This window comes from Petaurus breviceps, unplaced genomic scaffold (genome assembly GCF_028583685.1).
Source record: "Petaurus breviceps papuanus isolate PSGF00001 unplaced genomic scaffold, PetGlider_PUasm1.0 91133, whole genome shotgun sequence".
In the NCBI taxonomy this organism is placed as follows: domain Eukaryota; kingdom Metazoa; phylum Chordata; class Mammalia; order Diprotodontia; family Petauridae; genus Petaurus; species Petaurus breviceps.
The window spans coordinates 54,661,845-54,689,227 of record NW_027187419.1 but is presented as its reverse complement, the minus strand read 5'-3'; the positions used below and the strand labels follow the sequence as shown (position 1 = coordinate 54,689,227).

The window sequence follows — 27,383 nt, the reverse complement described above, 5'->3', positions numbered from 1 at the left end:
GAAAATGTCAAGAAGTACTGAATGGTCATCAAACTGAAATGCTTTAGATAGGTTAAGGAGAATGAAAATTGAGAAAAGGGCATTTGTTTTGATAATTAGGAGGCCAATGATGAAAAGTCTCATATAGATTGAGAAAGAAGTCTCAATAGATTGATGGAGACAGACAGCATACTTTACTTCTTAGAAGTAAAGAAGAGTTAGAAGATCGTAGTATTAGGGAAATTGTAGTGTCAAAAACTGGAAGTCAATGTTTTGGGGTTAGACCATTACTGGAAGCATAGGATAGTAGATAAAAAGCTGTCCCCAGATCTAGGAAGATGTGGGTTCAAGATTAACTTTTGACACTTACTGACTGTTTGATTCAGAAAAACACTTAGTTAACTCTCTGCCCTAGGCAGTTCTCTAAGACTCTAAGTTGAAGAGATGGTACTGACTTGTATTGATAAAGGAAGTTTCCTCAATTGGTAGTTCTCTATACTAATAAAAAAAATAATTTCAGTTCCTGTACCTTTATTTCATAACTAATAGTGAAAAGCCATTCTATCTTCATTTTTCACTAATGAAAATGACTAAAACTTTAAATACAAGAGTAAAAAAAATCTATATGAATGGTTAATTAAATATGTACATCACAGATCCAGAGGATCATAGTATCTCTTTGGATGAAAATTTTTTTACTACACACATACAGTTAATGTGATCCTTTCCAATATAAAGAAAAAATGTTGAGCAAGATATGCTTGATTTATCATTTTAGAGAGTAATTTAAAAAATAAAACTCCTACACTACAATTCTGAAGGCCAAATTTATTCATTTGCATTGACCTGTCAGTGAAGTTCAAATGAATACAAAAGGAAAGCATGAAATATTATTCAGAAAAGACATTTAATGTATATATTTACATAGAGGCAAAACACATTGCAGGTGGTTCCCACAATGCCTGGTCCTCAATGAGGTATATTACAAGGAAAAAATAAGTAGGAACAATTACCTAACACAAATAAAGTACTAGGAAATAAAACCAACTCCCCTCCCCCAAAAAAGATAATTCAATTCCATCATATATAAACACAAAAGTTTCTGTGGAAATAAGATCAAGGTGTCCTACACAATTAACCTCAATACAAAGCTTAAGAGAGTTCTTGAAAGTGACATATGACATCTGTTGTTTGTGATTTATGATTTCATTAATAAGCACTTACATTGAGAGCTACCAGACCTTAGTGGCTAAGCATCATGGAAGTCTAGACCAGAAAGGAACCTCCAGAGGTTATCTAATACCTTGCTCTAGGCCCACTGTCCCTAAGTCTTTCCAGAAATTCTTTCTCCTAAATACATCTGAGAAAGGATAGTACCCAGTGTATATGTGTAATTGCTTCCAGACATACCAAAACTACTTGAGTTGCAGTTAAATGACAGTGAACAAGTAAAAAAGTGAATCAGTTGAATCAATGAATCAAGTGACAATTCAATTATCTCAAAGAATTACTCCCAACTTATTTTGTTTCTGCCAGTCAGCTTCTGTACAAAAACTCAAGAAATGTGTTATTTCAATTCATCAAATATTTGTTAAGCAACTACTATATGTAGGCTACATTGCAAAACGTTAGAAAATTGTTGTCATTGTTATTGTTGTTGAGTCATTTCAAACTCTTTATTACTGCTTTCAGGGTTTTCTTGGCAAAGGTACTAGAGTGGTTTGCCATTTCTTCTCCAGCTCATTTTATAGATGAGGAATTGAAGCAAATTGGGTTAAGTGACTTGCCCAGGATCACATAGCTAATAAGTGTCTGTGGCCAGATTTGAATTCAAGAAGATGAGTCTTTCTGCTGTAGGTCCAGCACTCTATGTACTGTACCACTTAGCTACCCCAAAATACCAAAGATGAAATAAGAATAAGAAAAGAGTACCCACAGGAAACTGATAATCTAATGAGTGGATGATTACCAAAAGCACTATGACAGATAGTAGAGTAGCATGAGGTAAGTACAAAGGAGAGGTCTAGATATGGCATGATGAGAAAAATAAGGAAGGAGAATACAGTTTCATCAGGGAGAATCAGGAAAAGCTTCATGACAGAGGTGACACCTGATTTGGGCCTTGTAGGAATGGAAGACTTTTAACAGGTGGAGGAGTGAAGAATCTATGGTGGGGGGCAGCATAAACAAGGTCAAGGAAACAGCAGGAAACAGAACAAGAACTGAAAACAGTAGTAATAAGTAGACCAGTTTAGTTGGAATGTACAGTACATGAAAGGGAGTTCTGTGATAAGAACTAAAAGGTGGTTATAATAGAGAGGGGCTTAAAGTTCGAGACAAGGAATTTATGCTTTCTTCAGAAGGTTATGGAAAGCTATCCAAGGACTTGGGGAAGGAGATTCACCTGATTAAGGTAGTGGATTTTAAACTGTACAGGTAGCAATAGACTAGAGGCAAGCAGAGTAATGCAGGTGAGTAGTACAACAGTGTAGGTGAGAACTGTTGAGGGCCTGAACTAGAACTGTTGCAAAATAAGTTGAAAGGAGAGGATTGATGCAAAAGGTACTGCAGAGATAGAATAAGCAAAACTTGGCAATTAATTAGACTTAAGGGAGTAAAGGAGAAAGAGAAGTCAAAGGTGACTAATGTTTTGAGCTTGAGTGAATAGAAAGAAGGATGGTAGTACCATCAATAGAGATAGAAAATATAGCAGGAGAGTAAGTTTGGGGAATTAGATCATGACCTCAGCTTGAGACATAGGACCATAAACCGAGAGCTGGAAAAGGAACTTAATGGTCATATAATACAACACCCTCACTTTATCAATGAAGAAATTGAGGTCAAAAGAAGGTAAATTCATTTGTGTAAGGTCATCCAAGTATCTACAGTAAGATTTGAGCCCAGGTCCTTGAACTCTAAAACTAGTGAGCTTTCTGTTGCATCATACTGGCTCATATTGAGTTGATGATAGAAGAGGTTATGTAGGCAATCAAAAATGTAGGATTGATGTTCCAAGGAGATATCAGGGCTAGAAATGAGGATATTGGAGTCACATGTGTGAGACATAGAGTCATATGGATAGAAGTGATTACTGACATTATGCTAGTCACTGAGATTACCAAGAGGGAGTAGAAAGACAAGGTCAGAACCTCAGGAGCACTCATATTTAAGGGACAGGAAGAAAATGAGGAACCAGCATGGGGAACCTGATGTTCAAGAACGTAGAAAAACCTTGCAAAGAAGTTTCAGTGTCATGAGAGTCAACAGAAGCAAGAGTATCAAGGAAGAAGTACTCGATGGTGTCGTCTACTTCATAAAAAAGCAAATGATGCTGAAGCTAAAAAGACTCGGTTTCCCCAATAAAAGTGGTCCTTCACAATGCCAAAGACTATCTAGAGTAACAAGGTCAGGAAACAGATTGAAAGAAGCTGAAGATCAAATGGGTAATGATAAAATGGTGACAGGAAGAACAATCTACTTTTTCTACAATTATGGTAGTACAGAGCAGGAGCAATGTAAAATCATAGTTTGAGAAGACCTTGGGATCAAGGAAAAGGGGTTTTTTGGTTACGAAAAATTTGATTGTGGTCATAGACTGACAGACATACAACAAGCTGCATACTCCAAACCCAGGCCCCAAATCACTTGGGGTTTAAACTTCTGTAGTGCTTTAGACAAAGAATTAAGATGGCACTAATAGGAGATTGTCCTTATGTCCTTATTGTCCACTTATGGGACAAGGCAGAAGAGTAGTTTGGACCATGGAAATCAGGGTGTTTTCTGATTTACCTAATAAGGAATGAGGAGCGAAGGGCAGGGACCCAGGAAACAGTTTGGTGCCACAGCAAACAGTTAGATCAAGAGGTGGTCAATGCTTGATCTTTGGGTCAGTTGAATCTTAATATACATATATCCTAGAGATTGAGACTGTATCACTCAAACCAAGTCAGGCTCATAAACATTATTTTGATACTAGGTAAATTCACTCCAATAATTAGACATGGGGGAATGCAGCAAATGAAGTTTAAAAATATAACTCTTAATAAAGAATTGAAAGAAACCAAATTTTCACACTGTAATAACACTTCAAAGTAATAGTACCTGACGATAGTGAAAATAACCTTCTAGGACTCTTTGTTTATAGTAACTGAATAAATCACAACTAATGGTCAACCAAATGAATGCATTTGAGAGATGATTGGACTACAGGGGTGTCATTCCTTTAAGGTTATTTTGTCCATTTTTTAACAAAATGTTCATTATTTGAATCTTATCAAGACAAGCTTTTAAATCATTATATGATCCCACAGAATCACAAATTATTTATTAAAATTAAATTAAATTATTTGACACCAATGAATTTGGAGAGGAATGAGTGGAGAGTAGGCTAGAAAGAGAAGAGGGAAACCAATACACATAAACAAGTTAATCAGAAATTATCATATAGTAAAAAGAACCCTGAACCAGAAGTCAGGGAAAATGAGTTCTAGTCCTACCTCTGCCATACTAAATAGCTATAGGATTAACAACTGTACCTCACTAGGTTTTCTCATCTACAAAATAATTAATTAAACCTCTGTTAAAAGGTTTCTGTTAGATCTAAAAAAATTCAAATGCAATGATAATTTTAAGATCAAATAATTTATTTTCTATTACATAATTATATCACTAGACAGAATTTCTAAGAGCTCAAGCTTTAATATCCATGTGTCCTGACACTCTCTTTTGTTCTATGTGGGCACCTAAAATAGTTAGAAATAGTGAGTTGGCAAGTACAATTTTTTCCAAATATAAGAAAATTAGCAAGAAGAAATGGAGCCTGGTTATGAAGTACCATGTTGCATTCGATTCCAAAACCACTGAAAACTAGTTTTTTCTTTGTCATCCTCAGCTCTTGGGCTTTGTCAGTGGATGATAAGTCAATTAAGAAGGAATGATCAATTAAAATTGATAAAAAGAATTATATGTTTCAAAGGGATTACTCAAATGGTTTAATGAATCATCCCTTAAAAGTATTTGTCAGGAGTAAAAGGAAAGTAATTATCAGGAAAAAGAGTCCAGACTAAATCAGAGTCAACACACCTCTTTCTCAAGGGATGAAAAATGTATCTTCCTGTGCTTAGAATTGTGGCCCTTGGGTATTACAGTTACCCAGGGGTTTTGATCCTTCACCATGACATACAACCCGACTTACCATATTCCTGTGTACTTGGAAGGCAAAATTTTCTAGTATTAAAAATATGGGCATTTGAAAAAGTTGTTAAAAGTGGTCTTGATTGAGTATCAAAGTGTGTTTCACTATTGCTGGCTGCCTACCTACAGCTATCCCTTGTCCCATCTCTGGTCTTAAAAGAATTTTCCAGAATTCTGGATGAATCTTTATGATACAAAAATTCTTGAGAGTTATTAAACAAAATCCAAACATAAGAATAATTTATAATAATTCACAAGGCAATCATTAATTTATCTATAGGGCTGAAAGTTCTATTTCTCTGATTTAAGTAAAATGTTCATATAATACCTTGTGCTTATTGGCCTAACAAAAATTTCTTTAAAATTGTTTAAAGTATTTAGAAAATACAGACATACATACACACATGTGCAAATACATACTTATACATATATATTGTATGTGCACGTGTGTGTTTAAGACTTCTCATCTTAACACCAGAGGACACTGTGTAGAGAGGAATAATGAAGACTGTTGAAATATTAGTATGCTTCATTGGAAACAATAATTATGATGTAATTTTATGGTCTTAGTTTTTATTGTAGAAATCATGATACACACTTTGTCATCTTCAATATTATTTTTAAAAGCATCATATTTTAAAATAGCCTTTCTTTTCATTGTTATTATTACAATAATAATTATTATTATGATTATTAGCCCTTGGCAGTTGCTCAAAGAAACTAGAGATTCAATAACATATAAAGCTTCCTCTAGTTTAACATTTTCATGTAACATATAATTTCAAAATACTGAAAATAGATTTAAACACTAGTAATTCTATATCTGTTTCTCTAATAATGTTGTGACGTAATGAATTTCTTTCCTATTCAAATTGTATCTTCAAGCTGCCTACATACCAATTATTCTAAACTGTGCATCTCACATTAGATTTAGAGACAAAGATTCTAATAAATCTTATGAAGGGTTGGAGTAACATAGATCAGATTAACTTTGCTACACTTGGCGTGTTTTATTGCTCTATATAAGTGTAGTTTACCACAGTAAATGGGAAGAAAAATGAACAACAACTTTCCTAAAATAATACTGTGTTACAGACAGAAGAAAGTTCATGAATAGAACAAAATTAAATAATTTTGATAATCAAAAAATAATTAAACTGGTCATCACAAATTATTTTATTACCAAGTCTAAGAACTCTAGAATTATGCTTTCAAAAATTTCTATTTATAGAGGTTAACTATATGCATACATAAGAAGGAAATAAATCAGTATAAGATACCTGCAGATTGTTTCTTGAAATGGTATTATGAACAAGCCTTACAAATAGTTTACAAGAAATCATTATTCCACTCCTCCCCAATTTCATGATGATGATGATGATGATGATGATAATTAATAATAGCTAGCATTTATATAGCATTTTAAGACAGCTAGATGACTCAGAGGATAGAGCACTAGACCTGGAGTCAAGAAGTTCTGAGTTCAAATCCAGATTCAGATACTTAATAACTGTGTTACCTTGGGTAAGTCACTTAACCTCTGTTTTAATGCACTGGAGAAGAAAGTGACAAACTACTCCAGTATCTTTGTCAAGAAAACCCCATGGTTAGTATGGTCCACAGGGTCACAAGAGTCAGATATGACTGAACAACAACATATATAGCATCTTAAGGTTTATAAAATCTTTGTAAATATTAACCCATTTGATCCTCACAAAAGCCCTATGAGATGGGTGGCATCTCCATTTTACAGATGAGGAAACTGAGGTACAAAAGAGGTTAAATGACTTGCCCAGGATCAAATAGCTAACTGCCTGAGGTATAATATGAATTCAGAATTTCCTGACTCTGTCTAATGCTATACCCACTGTACTACCTAGGTGCCTTTACTATGAAAGATAAAGAATTTAATTTTACTGTGGCAAGTACAAGAAGGCTGTGCCTCTGTGATAAAAAAAAAAAGATGCAGCATGGAATAATAGAAAGTAATAGACTTAATGTGAGGGTTTCAAACCCAGTTCTGTAGCTGTGTGATCACAGATAATTTCTTTGAGCTTCAGTTCTTCCCACCTGTAAAATAATAATATTTCTATTATATAATATATGATTATGATTATTATTGTTATACTTACAGTATTTATTTCATAGCATTGTTATAAGGACAACATTTTGTAAACTTTTATTTAAAAAAAAACACTATATAAAATCATCAATTGCTTCAGTCAAAATGGCTGACACCATGGATCAAGATAAAACATTGGGAGCAAAGACCTATAACCATACTGGAAAAAAATATTGGACTTGGAGTCAAGAAGATCTGGGTATGAATTATGCCCCTGATGCTGAGTCAGCATGAGCAGAGCATCTCATTTTTCTGAACCTTTTTTTCTGCACCTCTAAATCTGTGCAAGGTTGTAGTGAGGTTCAAATGAGATAATGTAAAGCACATTGGAAACCTTAAAGCCTACATAAATATCAGTTATTATCATGGCATAATTACAAAATTTGCAGATGATGACATGAGGGATACTAATATATAAAATGAGGGTCTAGATGAGGGAAATCAGCATGGTGAAGGGCTGTTGAGTTCAAAACAGATGAACATCTATTGAAGGAAGTTTCACCTAGTGAAGAGAAAACTTAGGGGAGACAGGATGTTTTCAGATATTTGAAGACTATCAAGAGGGATTATACTTGCCCTGTTTGGTTCCTAGAGGAAAGAAGCAATGGATGAAAGTCGCAAAGTTGCAAAATTTAGGCTTGGTATTTTCTAACAACTAATATTAACCTAAAGTGGAAAGTGCTGCCCTAGTAGGTAATGGGTTCCCACCACCACCACCACTCCATGGGAGATCTCCAAACAAAGATTAGATGACTACTTATGAAGAATGATGTAGATGGTCTTCTCACATTGATAAAGTGGAGCTTCAGATCAAGATCAATCAGTCAATCAAAAAGGTTTTATAAAGTACCTACTATGTGCCAAGCACAAGGCACACAAAAAAGAAAAACAGTCCTACCTTTTGAGAAGTTTACATTCTAATTTGGGAGAGACTATATATATGTGTGTGTGTGTGTGTATATGTGTATGTATATATACATGTACGTATATATACATATATATAGTCTCTCCCAAATTAGAATGTATATATGTGTGTGTATATATATACATTCTAATTTGGGAGAGACTATTATATATGTATACTATATATATTGTAATGTAAACTATACATATATATTATTTATATAATAGTCTCTCCCAAATTAGAGTGTGTGTGTATACATATGCATATACAAAAAATACAAAGTGACCTTAGAGAAGAAGACCCTAGAATCTAGATGGCAGGGAAGAAAAGGACCAGGAATGCCCTCCTTTGGAAGATAGTACTTGAGTAGAGTCTTGAAGGAAAACCAAGAATTCCAAGAAGGGAAGGTAGAAAGGAAGAGCATTCCAGGTATGGGGCCCAGCCAGTGCAAATGCACATAGAGGAGGTGGAAGAACAGTAAGTTGGGCCAGTATGCTTGGACTGCTAAGTGTGTGAAAAGGAATAATGATTAAGATTAGAAAAGGACAAAGAGGCTAGTTTAGGAAGAGCTTTAAATGGCAAAAAATGAAGTTTCTATTTGATCACAGAGATTATATGGAACCAGTAAAATCTATTGAGTAAGGTAATGATATGGCCAAAACTATGCTTTAGGAAAATCACTTTGGCAGTTGTGTGGGAGATGAACAAGATGGCCTCTAGTCTTCCCAGCTCTAAAATTCTATACAAACCACTCATTCTAATTTGGTTTTGTGATATTCCACCTTCTAGTTTTTATCAAGTTGAAATTTTGAAATGTTCTCCAACTTCTCAAAATTAAATTTACTTGACTTTGGTTTTAAAATTTTAAACCTACAGACATGCTGTGTCCAAAAGTTTGTTTACCAGTTTGTTGTTTTGATTTCATAATACACTTTTCCCACACAAGAAATATTTTTCATAAAGGTCAAACTCAGAAATCTATTTAACATGTAATTTAAGGACAAGGTTTTCAAAAGATAGAAGGAAAGAAACCTTGATCCTGAATCCCTTGTTCCCTTGTCTTTTCTCCACTCAGCCTTTTTAAAATCCTAACGTTGGATCACTCCCATTATCAGCCTTCTTTGCTTCTACTAGCATGCCACTATAACTCACTGGAAGAAGTCACACAATGATGTATTCTGGATCTCAACTCGGCCCTCATGTCTGCCTATCTTTTAACTTTTTTCTGATTGTCTTTCTAGTATATTTTCCAAAGCAGCTATTCAAAACTTCTCATCTCAAAGAAAACTACCTATATCATACCTCACCCTCAACCTTACTCCCACCCAAGAAGGATTTTGCCTGATACTTTACTAAAAATATTGAGGTCAACTGTTGGAAGCTTCTTCCTTTTTCCCAGTTCTCCACCACATTTTCTTTCATCTTATCCCCATTCTTTCTTCCTTTATTCCATTCTTGGAGAAAAAGGTGACTTTTTTCCTTGTCAACATCAAACCCTCTACTTTTGCCCTCGATTTTTTTCTATCTTCTTTCTTCTGGGAGCTTACCTCTTTGATCATTCTCCCTCACTAATTTTCAGTATCTCTGTAACCACTGGCTTCTCTCTGCTGCCTTTTGAAAACTTTCACTTAATTCAATCATCCCAAGTTATGGTGCTAAATTTTTCCTTTTATATAATCAAACTCCCAGATAAAGCTGTCAACATTCATTGCCTCTACTTTCTTACCTCCCACTCCCTTCTCACTTTTTTGTAGTCTGGCTTCCCTCTACAAGGTCGGACTGAAACTTCTCCCTCCAAAATGCCCAGTGATCTCTTTATTGATAACTTCTTTTATTAGTCCTCATCCTTATTGACCTCTTTGTATCATGACATTATTGGTCACTCACTTCTTCTGGATACTTTCACTTCTCTAGGTTTTATGTTATTGCTCTATTATAGGCCTTCTTTAACTAATGTTTTTTCAGTCTTCTTTACAGGGTCATCTTCCATATTTTGCTCCCTTTGTATTAGGAGAGAACCCCATGGCCTTATCTTGGGTTTTCTTCCTTCTCTTTTGTTTTTCAATCATCTCAAAACTCCCATGTGTTCAACTAGCATCTCTATGGAGATGATACCAAACTCTACATATCTAGCCTTCACCTTTCTCCTGAGATGCCAGTCCCACATCTCTACCTATCTGCTAGATATCTCCAATTGGATATCACATGGGCAACTAAAATTAAACATTCCAAAACAGAACTCAATAATTAGGAAAGATAATATGTATAATATTTTCTCACAAGTATTTTCTTTCCTCTGCCAAATTTGTTGAGACTATTATGCATTATTAAAAATAATGCATATTTATGTAGTGCTTCAAGGTCTACAAATTGCTTTCCTCATAACAACCCTGTAATGTAAAAAATATTAGTGCTGTGTTCCTCATCACACAGATTTTTTAAAAGGGAAATGGATGAACGAGTGGATGAGTAAATGAATGAATGAAAAAACATCAAGCTCTAACTATTTTCAAAACACTGGACTAAGGAATGGAGATGCAAATTTAAGAAAAAAAGAAAGCTAGTCCTTGATCTCAAGTAGTTTACTTCCTAGTTAGGGGAAATTAAATATATAGGAAGTTTCAGCTACAAGTCAGCTGAAAAGCCCCTATGGTCCTTAGGGTTCAGAGGCTAAGAGGACAGTAATACCAAAGACTTTGATGGAGAGAATAGACAAGTTATATAATTTGTTAAAGCTGGAGACCACCCCCAAGTCTCCCCACTCTATGTTCAATATGCCTTCCACTGCCCCATGCTGCCTCACTCATTAGAACTACAGGGGTGATACAGGTAACATTAGGATTGTACAGATGTGCCTTCTTCACAGGGAAACTTTCACTACAAATCCTCTTGGGAAGTGATTCACACCACTATGGAATTGATGTCCAGTGTTATTGACCTCCTCAAGACAGCCCTACTAATAAGAAACTGTAAATACATTTTCATGGTGATCTCCAGAAAACTGGAAGCTTGTAAAAGGAAGCTAATATTATTTAGTCTGGATCTAGCCATTGTGTCAGACCTTTTTAAAGCTAGAAAATACTTATTTAGTGCCTCTAGCCAACCTTTAGTGCCTCCAACCACTCAAAGGAGTGCCTTCATCTCCTCTTTTCTTTCTCCAATTTAAAAAAGAAACTTGCTTTCAGGAAAGCATCTATCATCAGAGAGTGAGGAGAGAAAAGCAAACATGTCTGAGGACAGTCTTGAGGGATATTTGTAGCTACTGGACATGACCCAGATGAAGATCCAGCAAAAGTGACCAAGAAGGGCTGTTCAGACAAGCAGAAGAGAACCAAGAAAGAACAGTGTCCTGAAAACCTAGAAAAGAGACAGGATTCAGGAGTGATGGTGTTAAAGACTACAAAGAGCAAGAAGAATGAAAATTAGGGAAAAGCCATTTGATCTAGCATTTAAGAAATCACTGGTAACTTTGGAGAGAACAATTTCAGTCAAATCTTCTTAAGAATCTTATTTGCATTCTAATGGATCTGCTGATCCAATGTTCTTTTGACTGAACCATGCTGTCTCTCCCTAAAGCTCCCATGAGCCTATTGATCCCAGTAATAGACTTCCCTCTCTTCCTTCACCCCCTCCCCAATTCGACATGTTAGTGTTCCCACTCTCCTTCTCCAGGACATGCTGCATATAGCCTAGTGCCTGTCTTCTCCCTCTGGGGTGACTCTGCCCACTGAGGCATCTCTGGAACTCTGGCCTCAATGAAGACTTTGCTTATTATATGGCTCCTCTTTCTCCTCATCCACACCCATGGTGCTTTCTCCCATACTCACGTAACCTCAACATTATGTGTACTCCTCCCACTCCTCAACACAAACCTTTTCCCCTACCTTTCCTATAAAACTGATGTTCTATCTTATATGTTTAATCCCCTTGTTCCTACTTCCCTCCATCTCACTCTTTTCTTAAGTGTCAGTCTGGCCTCCAACCTCATCATTCAAATGGAACCACTCTCTCCAAAGTTACAATGATCTTTTAATTGCCAAATCCAATGGCCTTTTCTTTATCCTCATCCTTCTTGACCTTTCCGTAGCCTTTGACAGTTGATCGTCCTCTTCTACTTTATATCCTCTTCTCTCTGTCTTTCCTACATCAATAACCATTCCCCAGTCTCCTTTGCTGGCAATTTGTCCAGGTCATGTCTGACAAAGGTGGGTGTCTCCCAAGGCTCTGTCCTAGGTCTTCTTCTCTTCTCCCCAAATACTATTTCACTTGGAGATCAAGCCTCATGGATTCAATTATCACCTTTCTGATGATGATTCCCAGATGTACTTATCCAGTTCTAACCTCTCTCCTAATCTCCAAGCTCACATCTCCAACTGTCTGTTAGACATTTCAAACAAGATGTTTTATAGACATTTTAAATTAACTAGAGTCATTATCTTTCCCCAAAAAAGTTCTCTCCCCTTCCACATTTTCCTAATATTATTATATTTTATAATCATTTGATTATAAAATCATTATAAGATCATTTGATCTAATATTTGTAAAGCACTTAGCACACTGCCTGGCATATAATAAGCACTATATAAATACTTATTCTTTTCCCCTTCTTTATGTGATCATAGCCAGCAATGGCTTAACCAATTTAGATAAAACAGGAACAAAATTATGTAATGCATTTGCATTTATTTACTTTAAGGGATCAAACAGAAATGCAGATGGGAAACTTCTGAGAGATTTGAAAAGCTTTCAAAGAAAATCATGTATTCTGAAAGGTGTTAGACTTGATGACCCTAAATTCTATTCCATGTTTAAATTTATTATCCTATCTAACATTTGTGGAATGCTTTTTTGACAAAGGACTTTACACATAGTAGGTGCTTAGTTCTACTGCCTTCCCTCTGTTGATTGTACATAATCATTTGCATTTTGTACACACACAACCATTAAATTGTGGGCTCTTATAATGGCAAGCAAAGTAGGATTTTTTGCTGTTTTTCTGGATTGAGTTTTAGCCAATCAGAGACTTGTATATGAGTTCTAGAAAATCAAATACCTTTGAGTTTTGCCTTTGATCTTTGATTGGAGATAATAAAGACTGTATTGCTTGGAGGGAGAGGAGAAAGGAGAGAGTGAAGCAGAGCTGAGAGAGAGAAGCAAGTGTAAGCGGACTAGGGGAACTTGCTTGTGGGGAGGCCTAACAGAAAGAATGATTGTGATGTTGGTACTCCCTCTGTTGACATGTGCTAATTTATCAGATCCTGTCTTGCTAATTTCTCAGATAGAAGCCTTCCCTGTTGATCTATGTTAATTCCTCAGAGAGAAACCCTGTCTGTTGATCTGTGTTGATTTCTCAGACAGAAGTTCTATCTGTTAGTCTATGTTGACTTCTCAGACATAAGTCCTGTCTGTTGGCCTGTTAAATTTCTCAGACGGAAACCCTATCTGCTGATCTTTATGAGTGAATTGAACTGAAGAGCGGAGATCTACCCATGGGAAGGAGGCTTCACATAAGCCCCTTTTAAGAGCTGTTAAAGTGAATTGAGATGATGGTACTGATAACGTGTATAAATATTGTTGTGGCCCTGTTAAGCTTTGTTTTCCTAAAAACAGAAGTTGTGGGCAGGAGCCCCTGGAGCCTGCTGTCAGGCAGGAACTTGGAGTGGAACAGTCCCCATGAACTGAGATATGGAGCAGGAGCAGAGCTGCCTATGTGTGAATTCAGGTAAGAATCAGGAATGGTCAGCCTATAGAAGAGCGATGGGGCTTGGAAGTCAGTATTCAGTTAAGATGAAAGAAGAATTTACTTGGACACTGTGTATTGATGGAAGAGATTGTGACTTATTGTGATTCACTGTGACCTAGAGGTGGATGTTGTTTGTATTTTCTGCTTCCCCTTAAGAATGTGTTGTGTTAAGGGAAAACTTTGGCTGGGATCCCCTGATTTGGGGGATACAATTATATATACTATGTAATGTGTTGTGCTAGGGAAGATCTTTGCTTGGGACCCACTTACTGAATGCAATGATATATCTATGTACCATGTGATATACTGAATATTATGATATATAATGAGGTGCAGGCTCTAGGAAACCCCTTCAGCTCTCCTTGAATCTTCGAGGTACAGGCTCTGGGAATACCCCTTGAACTCTGATTAAATCATCCCATTTAATGAGGCATTTGTATGAGGCCATAAGCCTTACATTGTGGCTGGACCCAAACCTCTGTTTCTAGCTTAGCCCTCAATTGTCCATCTACTTTCCACCCTTGAGCCTATCAAAATATCAATCCACCCTTGAACTGGCCTAGCCCATCATTGTCTGTAGTCTCCAAGCAACTTCCCACCCTTAATCACTCATTAACCTCATCTGACTTCTGAAGACCCTCCCCAAACTGCTCCTCTAGACCACCCCTAGATTCCTCCAACAACCTTCTGTATATAAGACCCCCATCTCACACCATGGGGTGTGAGACAGACTTACTCTGTGTCTAATACAAGAGAATTTTTAATAAACTTTGCTTTTCTTTGGCTGAGAGAAGACTTGAGTTGAATCCATTTGGCAGGACCTGGGATGTTGGTATTTTGGGGTCTCCAGAGAAAACCTACCCCTATTTATGGGTAACCTCTTCAATAAATACATATATATATATTATATATATGTATATATGTGTGTGTATGTGTGTACATAGCTGATATTTTTTAAGGATGTTACTAAGAATGTTTGATATTAGGAAAACCATCAGTATAATTGATCATATCAACAATAAAACTAGCAGAAACCACAGGATCATCTCAATAGATGCAGAAAAGGCTTTTGACAAAATATAACATCCATTCCTATTAAAAACATTAGAAAGTACAGGAATAAATGAAGCCTTCCTTAAAATAATAGGTAGAATCTATTTAAAACCATCAGCAAGTATTATATGTAATGGCGATAAGCTAGAAGCATTTCCAATAAGATCAGGGGTGAAACAAGGGTGTCCACTATCACCCTTCTTATTCAATCTGGTACTAGAGCTGTTAGCAGTAGCAATTAGAGAAGAAAAAGAAATCAAAGGAATCAAATTAGGCAAAGAAGAGACCATGCTATCATTTTGCAGATGATATGATGATATACTTAGAGACTGTTATAGAAGTGTTTTGCATGACTACACATGTATAATCTATATTGAATTGCTTGCCTTCTCAATGAGGGTGGGTGGGAAGGGAGGAAGGGAGAGAATATGGAACTCAAAGTTTTAAAAATAAATGTTAAATATTGGTTTTACATGCAACTGGGAAATAAGGGTAATGGGATATAGAAATCTATCTTTCCCTACAGTAAAATAGAAGGTAAAGGGATAAGAGAAGGAGAGGGGTTGATAGAAGGAAGGGCAGACTGGGAGAAGGGGTAATCAGAATGCACACTGTCTTGAGTTGGGGGAAGGGGGAGACATGGGGAGAAAATTCGGAACTCAAAATCTTGTGGAAGTGAATGTTGAAAACTAAAAGTAATTAATAAAAACAAAATACAAAATTACCCACCAAATATTCAAGTTTCAGGATGGAATTTTTCTTAGAAAATGAATTTACTTCATCTTCATGATTTTTACTTTTTTAAAAATAGCAATTTCTTCTTTTATTTCCATGCCCTTTGAAGTACTTTGGCACAAGAAAGTCAATATATTTCACAATAATATAGAAGTGCCCTATGCTCTCTTCCTACACAATGTTGCTACTATTTGACTGCCATATTCATTTTCCTCATCTTGATTTCTTTTTTTTTTTTGTGATGGGGGAAGGCAAGGCAAATGGAGTTAAGTGACTTGCCCAAGGTCACACAGCTAGTAAGTATGTCATGTCTAAGGCTGGATTTGAGCTCAGGTTCTCCTAACTCCAAGGCCGGTGCTCTATTCACTGTACCACCTAGCTTCCCCCTAATCTGGATTTCTAAAATAATTCATGGGTATGTTTGGATAGTTTCCCCATTAATTAGAAAAATTGCAATCTCATTCTCACCAATCACTAGGTTAGCAGCCCACTGTGAGTTCAATTCCTATCTTTTATGGTTTTGACTTAAAATTTATTTGTTAAAGAAAATGTCACAATACTGTGGACTTACTGTCCCAACCCCACATGTACACTAGCAGGTTAAAATCCCAGAGCAAGGGTGATTCCATCTTCCCCTCAAGGTTTTAGGAGTAAAGCTAAGGGTAATAGGGTTTTTTCTAATACTATCGACTTGAGCCTCCATTCCAGTGTGTTTTTCCCAATATCAATCACTAGTTAATATCTCCTCAATATCCATCAATCTCAGTGACTAGTACACCACTATTAATCTAAAAAAAACTGATATTTCTTGGATATCAGTAATAAGCAGTTAACATCAATCAGCTTTTCCAAAGGTATATTTCCTGAGAAATATGCCAAGAACAAAAGTACAAATACATTCTTCTCAAACTGAGGACACACTCTCCCCTCTACACTCTCAATCCTTGCAAAGTGGCTCCAACTTAAAGCAACTGCTACAAAGCATTCTCTCAACCAAGTTTACTTCCCAACACAGCATGGTCAATGGGTAAAATGCCTCTCTTGCTTTCAGAACCTGTAATCTCACCTGTCTAAATCATTGCTTGATTGGATTTCAGAGCTATGATCCTTAGCAAGCTTAGTTGCCAAAAAAATTCTGGTATAGATTCCAGTTCCTGAACTTCTAGTGGTTCTTCCAACTATTCAAAGCTCATAAAGTTAAGCTAATTCCATCACCAAGACTCATTCACCTAAGAACAGCACAGAATAAAACATAACAAGGACAGAAAAACAACCACACCATGTGTTAATGACTCCATGTAGGTGTGAACTGAATGAAGAGACTGCTATTACTTCCTCTTCCTCCCCAACTGGAGGCTTATAGCAGTCTTTGATTTAATTACCATCAGGGAAAAAAGTCAATTTGACCTTTTGTATTATGTCTCATTTTAGGCTCAATAGCCAGTTAATAGAGGTTAGCTAGGTGGCACAGTGGATAAAGTGCCAGGCCTGGAGTAAGGAACAGTTATCTTTCAGAGTTAAAATCTGGTCTCAGACACTTACTAGCTGTGTAACCCCTGTATTTTTTTAAGTTCTACCCAGAATACAATCAATGCATTCAGGTACCAAAAACATGTAAGTCACTTAGCCCTGTTAGCCTCAGTTTCCTCATCTGTAAAACGAGCTGGAGAAGGAAATGGCAAATCACTCTCGAATCTTTGCCAAAAAAACCCCAAATGATGTCATGAACAGTCACACACAACTGAAAATTTACTAAACAACAATGGTAGTTAAAGGATTTTTCTTCAGCATAAAAAAGTAACTAGACAAGAAATAATCAGAAAATGCCTTCAAATGATCTGAAATAGAGAGTTGGGCCCTTCCATGCTGCATCATGACTACTTCCAGAAACATGTTCACCAATCCAATCCCCCTCCTCCTTCCACATAACTTGGCAAAAAACAGAGCCCCTTTCCCATGCTCCCAGGAATGGGCTCTCATTGTCCCCTCATTCCAAAAATATCTATATTATGGTTTATGAGAATAATATATTGTCATCTGTGACTTAGTGTACCATGTATATGGGGGATACCACCATTCTCTTATTGATAGTTATCCAAAGTGCAAGCATAAGAGTGAGGCACAGATAAATAGTTGCATCCGTGCTATCTTTGCACATCCAAAACAACCAACTGGTGGCAAACATCATATAATTATTGTTGGTACTCCATCACCATTGTTGTATGATCCTAGATGGCAATCATCCTTTTGGGCCACCTACATTCTTTGTACTTTTCAAGAGGAAAAAAGTAGAAGCCAATGACTAATTTTTGAGGTTTTATATGCTTGACTATTCACCTATAATTATGTTCCTAGACTGTTACTGAAGCATATATTCATAATCATAGAAGACATAGTTATAGAAGCTAACATGGTAGTAGGATATGAGAATATAACCCTTTTGTCGTCAGTCTCTGATATCAACATTAGAAGAGGAGCTAAACCTGATAACTGGCCATTATTTCTTTCAGGAAAGAATACCAAAAACATGTCTCACCTGCTCCAGTTAAATCCAGGTCAGCCTTAAAAATTCTTTGTGCCCTTAATCTACCATCAGGAACTCATCTCCAGCATAAGTTGTTTTTAAGTCTCTGTATTAATCAGAGTTAGATTCCTAGTCCTTGGGTATATTGAATTTCCCCTCTCTGTTAATCTTAATATTTCATATGAGCTCGAATTTAGATTGGATGCTTGTATGCTAGCGCCACCTATTGTTCAAAGAGTAGGTGTGAGTATGCTCCTCGTTAAGGAGACCAGAAATGAATCCGGTTTCTTATGGCTGGTAGTAGCAGAAAATGGGGATAGGGAAAAGAATTGGACCTGTGATTTCACTGGTTTAGTGAATTCCCGAGTGAAGAAACACCCTTTAACAGCTCAAGTTGGCATCTACTCTGCAACTTATAGAGAGTTGCCTCGTAGAGCACTGAGAGTTTAAGTAATTTGCCCAGCATGCTGCCAGTAGTTGTCAAAGCCACGACTTGAACCCAGGTCTTCTCAGTCAATTATCTATCCAATATGCCATTCTGCCTCTTATCAGAGAATAAAAGTGAAAATTTATCTTTTCTCAAGTAACATAGTTTTCCTAGGAAAAGATGAATAATTAACTACTACTTTCTAATATAGGTACATTGATTTAAAGTTTGCTTTTCTTTTGAACCAATAATCTATAAAATGATCAGGATTTGAATTAGGTTTGTGAAATATTTGAATGTAGACATAGTACCCATTATTATCAACAATGACTATAAGTTCCTTGAGGACAGGGACTGCACTTCTGTTTTGTCTTTGGATGCACAGTACCTACTACAGTTCCCTTCATATAATAGTTGCTTTGTAAATTCTGATTAAATTGAATTGAATTCTGAAAGTTTATCTAAAGCATCACATGTTGATCTGATTTCAATAATTATTAAGCAATATTGAGACATTCCTTGTATAAGATTTTGATACTTTGTGAATTTTAGATTTCAAATATTATTTTTAAATATAATTAAAAAGATAAAATTCATCATTAACAAAGTTTCCCATAACACTTTTCCTTTAAAATTTTAGAGAATTCATGAAACACTGCATCTAGTTCTAGTCCCTTCATGAGAAAAACAAAAGAAAATATTAAAAAAAATAAGAATTATAAGGAAGAATCAAGAGAACTCTGATTATTCAGGATAGACTATACAAAGTTCTTTTCAGCTTGTCCTAAACTCAAAGTTCTGAGTAGTACTTTGAGAAGATAGGGTGTTAGAACTGAAAAGGCTGTTTGAAGTCTAATTTGACTTCCTAGCCAGTACAAGACCCTTCTACAAAATCCACAACAGATGGTAATCCAGTCTCCACTAAAATACTTCCAGGGATAAGGAACATTCCATTGTCTGGACAGACATCTCTAATTGTTAGAAAGTTTCTCTTCACATTGAGCCAAAACTTACCTCTCTATAATTAATCCCCATTGGTATTAAGTTTTCCTAATGGGCTTTAAATGCCAAGGGTCACCTAAACCCTTTAGCTTTCCATGCTGCCTTTCCCTGTATTCCTGTAGGATTGTACTACAAAAAAAAATAGAAAAAAAATTAAAGACTTGATTTCCCAAAGACCTCCAAAAAATTAGAAAAAAAATTAAAGACTTGATTTCCCAAAAACCTCCAACACAGATTATTCAACTTTTTTCTTCTATGGAAAGAAATCACACAACCTTTCAGCAACCATTACTAGTGTCTAACAACCAGCAATATCAAGACTACCTTAAACCATAAAGTGTCTAAAAGAAAAAATTTCCTTGGTTGAATTGGAAAGAGCAACTGTCATTACTGAAAATTGGTCATACTGTTGCCAACTCTTCAGTTAGTCCAGACAGAAAGTAGCTTTGTAATCCCTGTGGCTCTAACAACTGGGGGACAGGGGAATGGGAATATCTCTCCTTGCCTTACCATTGACTATGGTGCTTATGATCTACCCACCCAATAGGAAATACCACATCCAGTTCAGATAATCTCACAGTTAGAGGCAGGGAACAGAAACATACTCTCTCTCTCTCTCTCTCTCTCTCTCTCTCTCTCTCTCTCTCTCTCTCTCTCTCTGTCTCTCTAGACAGACATAAACACAGTGGGACAGAATTCAAAGCAGAAAGGAGCTTCAAAGTGTGATATCTCCAGCAGCAAAGAAGAGAGATGACTATGGATTTAAAAAAAAAAAAAACTATCCCTGGCAGTTGGATCAGACTTTAGGAGGAACAGAAAAAGGAAACCCAGCTGAGTTACCTGCCCAGCAAAGATGCTACACCTGTCAGGGGTAAGAGAAGACAGCATAAGAATTGCAAAAGAAAAAAACAGACATCAGGGACTTAAGCTTACCAGAAGCATAAGTTGTCTTGGCCACACGTGATTCTCACTACAAGTACATTCTGTGTCTAATCCTCCTACTGATACTTTGTGTACTTGTGGGAAAGTGTGTCCCAAGTTTATGGGGGGAATGTTTTGTAGCTACTATTTTTACTATGATATTGTATGCCTTTGATTTGAGATAATTTTGTCCACTGTCTGACTGTTAAAGATAAGCTTACCAGTAGGGGCCCATAAACTATATATAGTTTTAGGAGCATAGATCTTCAAGGTACCTTGAAACCTGAGAGTAGACGCTCCTATTAAGACTCAACCTGCAAACCTGTGCCAATTTGGGGGCATGGGGATTTTAAAGAAGTTTAGGTGGGTGCTATTATTTCCATTTTACAAATGAGGAAACTGAAGTTGAAAGAAGTTAAATGACCTGCCTCCGAGTCTCATAACCAGTAAGTGTATGAGGAAGGCACAGGCAATCTATTAGTAATAAACAAATAAATTATAAAGACAATTGCTAAAATAGTTCTATGTTACTGTGGGAGTCAGTTAACCTTTTGAGCCAAAGTTTTACGATCTATAAAATAAGGAAAAGAATACTCACATAGGAGATAATGTAGTATAGTGGATAGAACAGTGGAGTGTGGGTCAAGAAATCCTGTGATCAAATTCTTCCTCCTTTGTAAAATGGAGATAATAATAGCATCAACCTGAAAGAACTGTTGCAAGGATCAAATGAGATAATATATGTAAGGTATTTTGCAAACATTAAAGTACTACGTAAATGTTAGCTTTTGATATTATTATATTAGAGAGTTGCCTTGAATAAAGGTGTTAACCTGTACTCTTTTTTTTTTTGGAGAGGCAATTGGAGTTAAGTGACTTGTCCAAGGTCACAGGGCTAGTTCATGTTAAGTGTCAGAGGCCAGATTTGAGCTCAGGGCCAGGGCCAGTGCTCTATTCACTGTGCTACCTAGCTGCCCCCTAACCTATACTCTTAACCAGATTAAAATGTGATTGAGAAATGTTTAACAAAATAAATAAAAATACAACCCAACATAGATAATGTTAATTTGTGGTTTTCTAAGTCAATATATGCCCCCCCCTTCTATTTGAGTTTGATACCACTGGTTTAAAGCACTAATCACTCATCTAGGGGGTAGAATAGGGAAGAAAATATCTAACATTTAGGGAAATAAGAACCAGATTTGAAAATTCTTTTTAAGCCCAGTTACATTACTGAAAAGTACTTTGTCATCATGTCAACAGTGTGATAAATTAGTGTGATAAACCTTTAGGAATACAACCATTTAAAACTATATAGTATACACTAGAGATCTCTACAGTGGAGTGAATACACTCCAACTATTTACTAGGGCAAAAGAAGAAAGTATTAGAACTTCTAGTTATATATTTACTTTTTAATCTAATGAAATAAGAAATTTATCTTCATTAAATTTAGCATTAATATTATTAAGATACTACTAATAATCTTCAGTGGCTGTAGCATAGTAGAGAGAGCTAGCCTCAGAACCAAGAAGACCTGGGTTCAAGTCTTTCCTCTGATATATAAGTTGGCTTTGTGACCCTAAAGAAGTCACTTAACTTTTCAGTATTCTAGGTCACTCTCTAATATAATAAATTGTAGAGAAGCTGCTGACCTGCATTGGTAGAGGGAGTTTCTTCATCCAGGAGCTCCTCATTCCAATAAAATCATCTGTCTAGACTGTATCCCTATAATACTTAATATCTATAGTTTGACTCTGGCACCATTACTTGGTCCATATGGAGGGGTTGAAAATGGTACTTTCATTTGCTCACTATCAATATACTGTTACATGTCGAGGTTTATATGTTAAGTGGATAAGTGGATTTACAGATTACATTATCTAGTTTTAGATAAACTAAGGCTGACATGTGGCTTCAAAAGACACCTTCAAAGAAACTATGTTTTGAAGACAGTACTTACAATGCAAGCAAAAGCAAACAATAAAAACCAGACATGATATTTGTACTGCTTTTAATTGACCACATCATGAGGTAAAAATAATGATAATCTAATCAAATCTCCTAAAAAAGCCAAAAAACAATTCAAAATTATCAATATTAATTAAAATATGAATTTATATCCTCTTGAACATGTTTTTTTTTAAGCAATTGGGGTTAAGTAACTTGCTCAAGGTTACACGGCCAGGTGTTTCTGGGTGGGTGCTAAGTGTCTGAGCCCAGATTTGATCCCCAGGTCATCCCAACACTGGGGCCGGTGCTCTTACTCGCTGTGCTACCTGGCTGCCCCAAACGTGGTTATTAAAAATATTAAAATGCCTATATAATGTAAGTCTTTTTCCTTGTAGGTATGAAAGTTTATAGAATGCTCCTTCAAAGAAGGCATATAATAATTTAGGCAGGTTCCTTAATCCCTTAGATTTTATTCTGTTGTCTGTGTATTGTACATAATTGACATTTATAAAGAGCTTTCACATTCATATGTGCTTTACATTCACATTAGAACTTCACAACAGTCTCAGTTTTCTTACCTATAGAATAAGGGACTTGGTGACCTCTAGAGCCCCTTATGGATCTGTGATCCTGTGAACTCTATGAGGTACATATTGTTATTCCCATTTTACAGATGAGGAAATAGACTCAAAAAGGTTAAGTAACTTGCCCAAGATCACACAGATATAAAGTCTGTGGCAGAATTTGAATCTAAGTCCCCCACTTTGCCATACTACCTACCTCTCATAATAATTGTTCCACTACTTGATTGTATGAGGAAAACTCCTTATAAATGTTAAAGTGCCTTGAAGAATTACTATGCAGACACAGGAAAAAATAAGAAATATACAAAATAACTCTACCTGACTAAATCACTTTTTTAAAGTTGTTTTGCTAACACAGTAAAAGTAAAGTATCATTTTCTTAAAAACCCCTAGCTCTTGAAGTCAAAGATTGTTTTTTCTGTTATCCATGGCATCTAAGAGACAGTATACTGTTAATAAATGTTTGCTGTTATAATAGGGGCAATCAGGAGGACCTCTTCATCTTGGTGTTTGTCATCTAAGGACTGCCTAGCAGTATTCAGAGAGAGTCACCAAATGGTAGCTCATCAAAGCTATCACACAGCCTCTAAACCTTCTGTTCCCCAGTTTTCACATTCTCAGTTTCAGTTCAACTCATTCACCTAAGGTATGAACTCAAGGTTCTTAACCATTTTGGTTGCCCTTCTCTGATTTCTCTCCATTTTATCAAGGTGGTGCTCAGAATTGAACACAGTGCTCCAAATGGGGTCTGATCAAACCATAACACAGAGGGACTGTCACCTCTGAAATTCCTGGATGCCATACCATTATTAAATGAATGAATAAAAGTCTTACTAAAGTCAAGATGTTGTTGAATCTCTTTGGTTGTTAAAAAAAAATAAAGTCAAGATGTAATATCATTAGTCAAATCAATTCTACAGCAAAATGTAAAGGAAAATTTTTATCTGTTTCCTTATAGCATTTTTATTTTACTTTCTATATATTTAGTATCCAAATGGGATATTTCAATCATTAGAACTGAGTTTGAGAATAAACAAGTTAGAACCAGACCAAATTAATGTATCACAAAGTGTTAAAGAATTTCAAAACTAATGAAGCATATTCAACCATATTATTCGTACCATATATTCAGCTATTATTATTAATTAAACAACAATGCCACGTGCTATGAAGAAAAAGGATCAGGAACACAGTTGAGAAAAGAAATCATGGGAAAATCCAGCTGGCAAGAAGCAAACAGAGGAACTCCAATGAGTCTTTGCCCTACAATTTATTGTGTCCACAGAGTTCTGGATTTGCTGCTTAACACATGCTCCCTCTTTCATGAAAGATGAGACCAGGCAAACACACTCTGCAACTTCTTTGAACACACAATATGTCTTAATTCCTTTTCAAGTATGAGGGAAAGGAAAAGGGAAGGAGACTGAAAGAAAGGGGAAGAATGAAAAAAGAGGTAAAATGGTAATGAGACAGAAAAGGGATAGAGGAGATGAAGGAAAGTAAGGAAGACAAGAATAGCAACTTAAAAGGGTCCCAAAGTGATTTATAATCAGTTCAGTGTCTAATATGCACATCACTCAACCCCTCTGGTTCTAGTTTATCTTTGATCTCTCTCTCAGCTAGTTCCATCTGCTCTGTGGAGGAGTTGGAAGGGAACAAAGATCATGGTAACATTATTTCCTCTCTTGCTAAAGCACAGGCTTTCCCCATGTTCTTGCTTTTTTGCTTTCTCTACTAGCACTAAAACTTGGATCACTCAAATGTTCCATCTAGTTAGATCTGCAGGGGATCTGAGGATGTGAAGGAACCGAGGTGGGTCTGGCAGCAAGGAAGGAACCTGGACTCATTCTCCCATTCCTGGCTGACACAGGAGCCAATCCCTTTGGCCTAGTCTTACAATTTGTTATTTTTTTAATGTGCTTAGAAAAGATTCTAGAATAGGATGTTCTGGTTAGACAATTGCATTTCCTTAATTTATTTTTTGGATGCTAACCACAAAAAGGAAGCTGCCCCTCAGAAGGCAGGGTGGGAGGTGGAGTGGATGGGAAAATCCTTAGTAAACACAGGACAGATTAACAGCAGAGCCTGTGTTCAGCCCATCACAGCACAAAAGCCAGGAAAGTACTTTGCAGCCTGAGCTTTGTAATTCAAGAGCCAGTCATCAATGACAAGGAAAAGCTATGGAAATAAAAATTAGTTTGTACAACATAAAACATCCACAACATGGCAGTTCAGCATCAAAGAAAACCCTATTCAGGTTGTCTATAGTGTTTTCTTAAGCTGCTAATGTGATAGTTCTATTCTGTATTCTCCTCCTCCTTCATCTTTTGTTTGTTGCCATCCCATTGCCCAGTCCCCAAATCCTCACAAATCTCTTCTTCCTCTATTCCTATTCCTAGTCAAAAGCTAAACAAAAAAAGATAAAAGATGTGGGGACACAGTGGGGTAGGAGAATGAGAAGAGATATATTTCCCCTTTCATGACCTACTCATTTCAGGCCTCACCAAACAAGGCAGAAATCTACCTTCAATTTATTTACCAGATATCTTCCTCAAACTCTATTTTGACCATAGTCTTTTCCCTGACAACCTCTGCAAAAGTTGGAACAGACTGACTGCTACTCATTGACAACCTTTGTCATTCAATAAAGCATATTTTTAAATCTCATCTACTCCATAGAGCCTTTTCAGTCTCAGCTGAAGTTGTCTACATGGAACATTATGTTCACATATCTTACTGAACTCACTCAAATCTTACTTACTCCCCTTTATATCTCAATGATCAATTAATAAGTATTTATTAAACTCCTACATGCTTAACATGTCATTGGTCTGTCCTATAAGGAATAAAAAATGTAAAACAGTTATGCCTTCCCTTAATCAGCTCTTCTATTAGTGTGAAACAATGGAAAAAAACATTAACTCTGGAGTCAGAGGACTTGTATTCAAATCATGTCTCTGATACTTAGAACCTGTGTAACATTGGCAAATAACTTCATCTTGTTGGTCATGTGCCCAGAGTCAACAGATGGACTATCTTGTTCATTGAACAGCAAGGAAGTCAGTGTCAGTAAATGCATGTGTTAGGGGGAAGGGGAAAGAGAGATAAATAAGAAAAGGGTAGGGGCTTGGGAGGGGGGTTAGGTTATGAAGGGCTTTGAATGACTAACAGAGGATTTTGTATTTTATATATGGAGCCAATGGAGTTTATTGAATAGACTCTGCATCTGTTATCCTTTGACACTCTCCCCTGTGGCACTAACTAGACAGGGTCCTTCATACTTTTACTATCTCAAGCCACTCTGACATTTTTTTTAAATTTGTATTATAGTTATTTATGTACATAGCTCAACTACCACCCTCTTCTCCCCTACTAAACTGTACATTTCTGGAAAACAGAACTAAAAACTCTCACCTCTAGCTCCAAGAGGCTTTAGCATATTTAGTCATCACATCCCAGTAAACCATTTCAGCAGATGGGCTAAACTAGTCTGAGGTTTAACAGACAGGCCCCATGTCCTTTGATGAGTTAATGAGTTGGGGGGGGGGAGTGTCTACCTTAACCATGTGAAGACTTTCCCCAGATAAGAACAGTTTGTTCCAAAGGCCATGGAGGCAATTGAAGTAGGCACTATGGAACTCTTAGAGCCTGGTCAGACAATGAAGATGCCAAGGTCATCCACTGCAACCCGGGCCATCTCCAGTCATCCTGACTTTCGTTTTCCCACTTGACTTCAATGACTCCTATTCTAGAACCTTTTCTGAGAACATTAAAAAAAAGAAAAAAGAGAAAGTAAGACTGATGACTTTGTTCAACTCTGCCTCATTTAAATTCAATTCATGTATAAGTCAAGACATCACCCCATGATGGTCATCTTCAAAACCAAAGGATGACAAACAACAACTGCAAGTTTCTGGAGGGCATTTTTGGTGTTCCCAGAACCTACCACAGCTGTTCTGGACATAGTAGACAATTGAGAAATACTCACTTATTTAATTTGTTGAAACTAGTTTAGAAACAAGATTAACAAGCATAGGGGCGGCTAGGTGATGCAGTGAATAGAGCGCCAGCCCTGGAGTCTGGAGGACCTGAGTTCAAATCCAGACTCAGACACTTAACACAAAAACTAGCCATGTGACCTTGGGCAAGTCACTTAACCCCAATTACCCTCCCAAAAAAGCAAAAAAAAAAAGATTAATAAGCATAAAACTAGCAAAAATTTTAAATAATGATCTTAACCTGT

General features: G+C 36.4%; 1 long non-coding RNA gene across 1 annotated transcript; it reads right to left on the bottom strand.

Moving 5' to 3' along the window:
- Positions 1 to 7,124: 7,124 nt before the first annotated feature.
- LOC138154867 (uncharacterized) lies at positions 7,125 to 21,275 on the bottom strand. The gene is made up of 2 exons (XR_011166696.1): positions 21,202 to 21,275; positions 7,125 to 7,242 (listed from the first exon to the last, which is right to left on the bottom strand). It is a non-coding gene; the product is annotated as an uncharacterized lncRNA (long non-coding RNA).
- Positions 21,276 to 27,383: the final 6,108 nt, after the last annotated feature.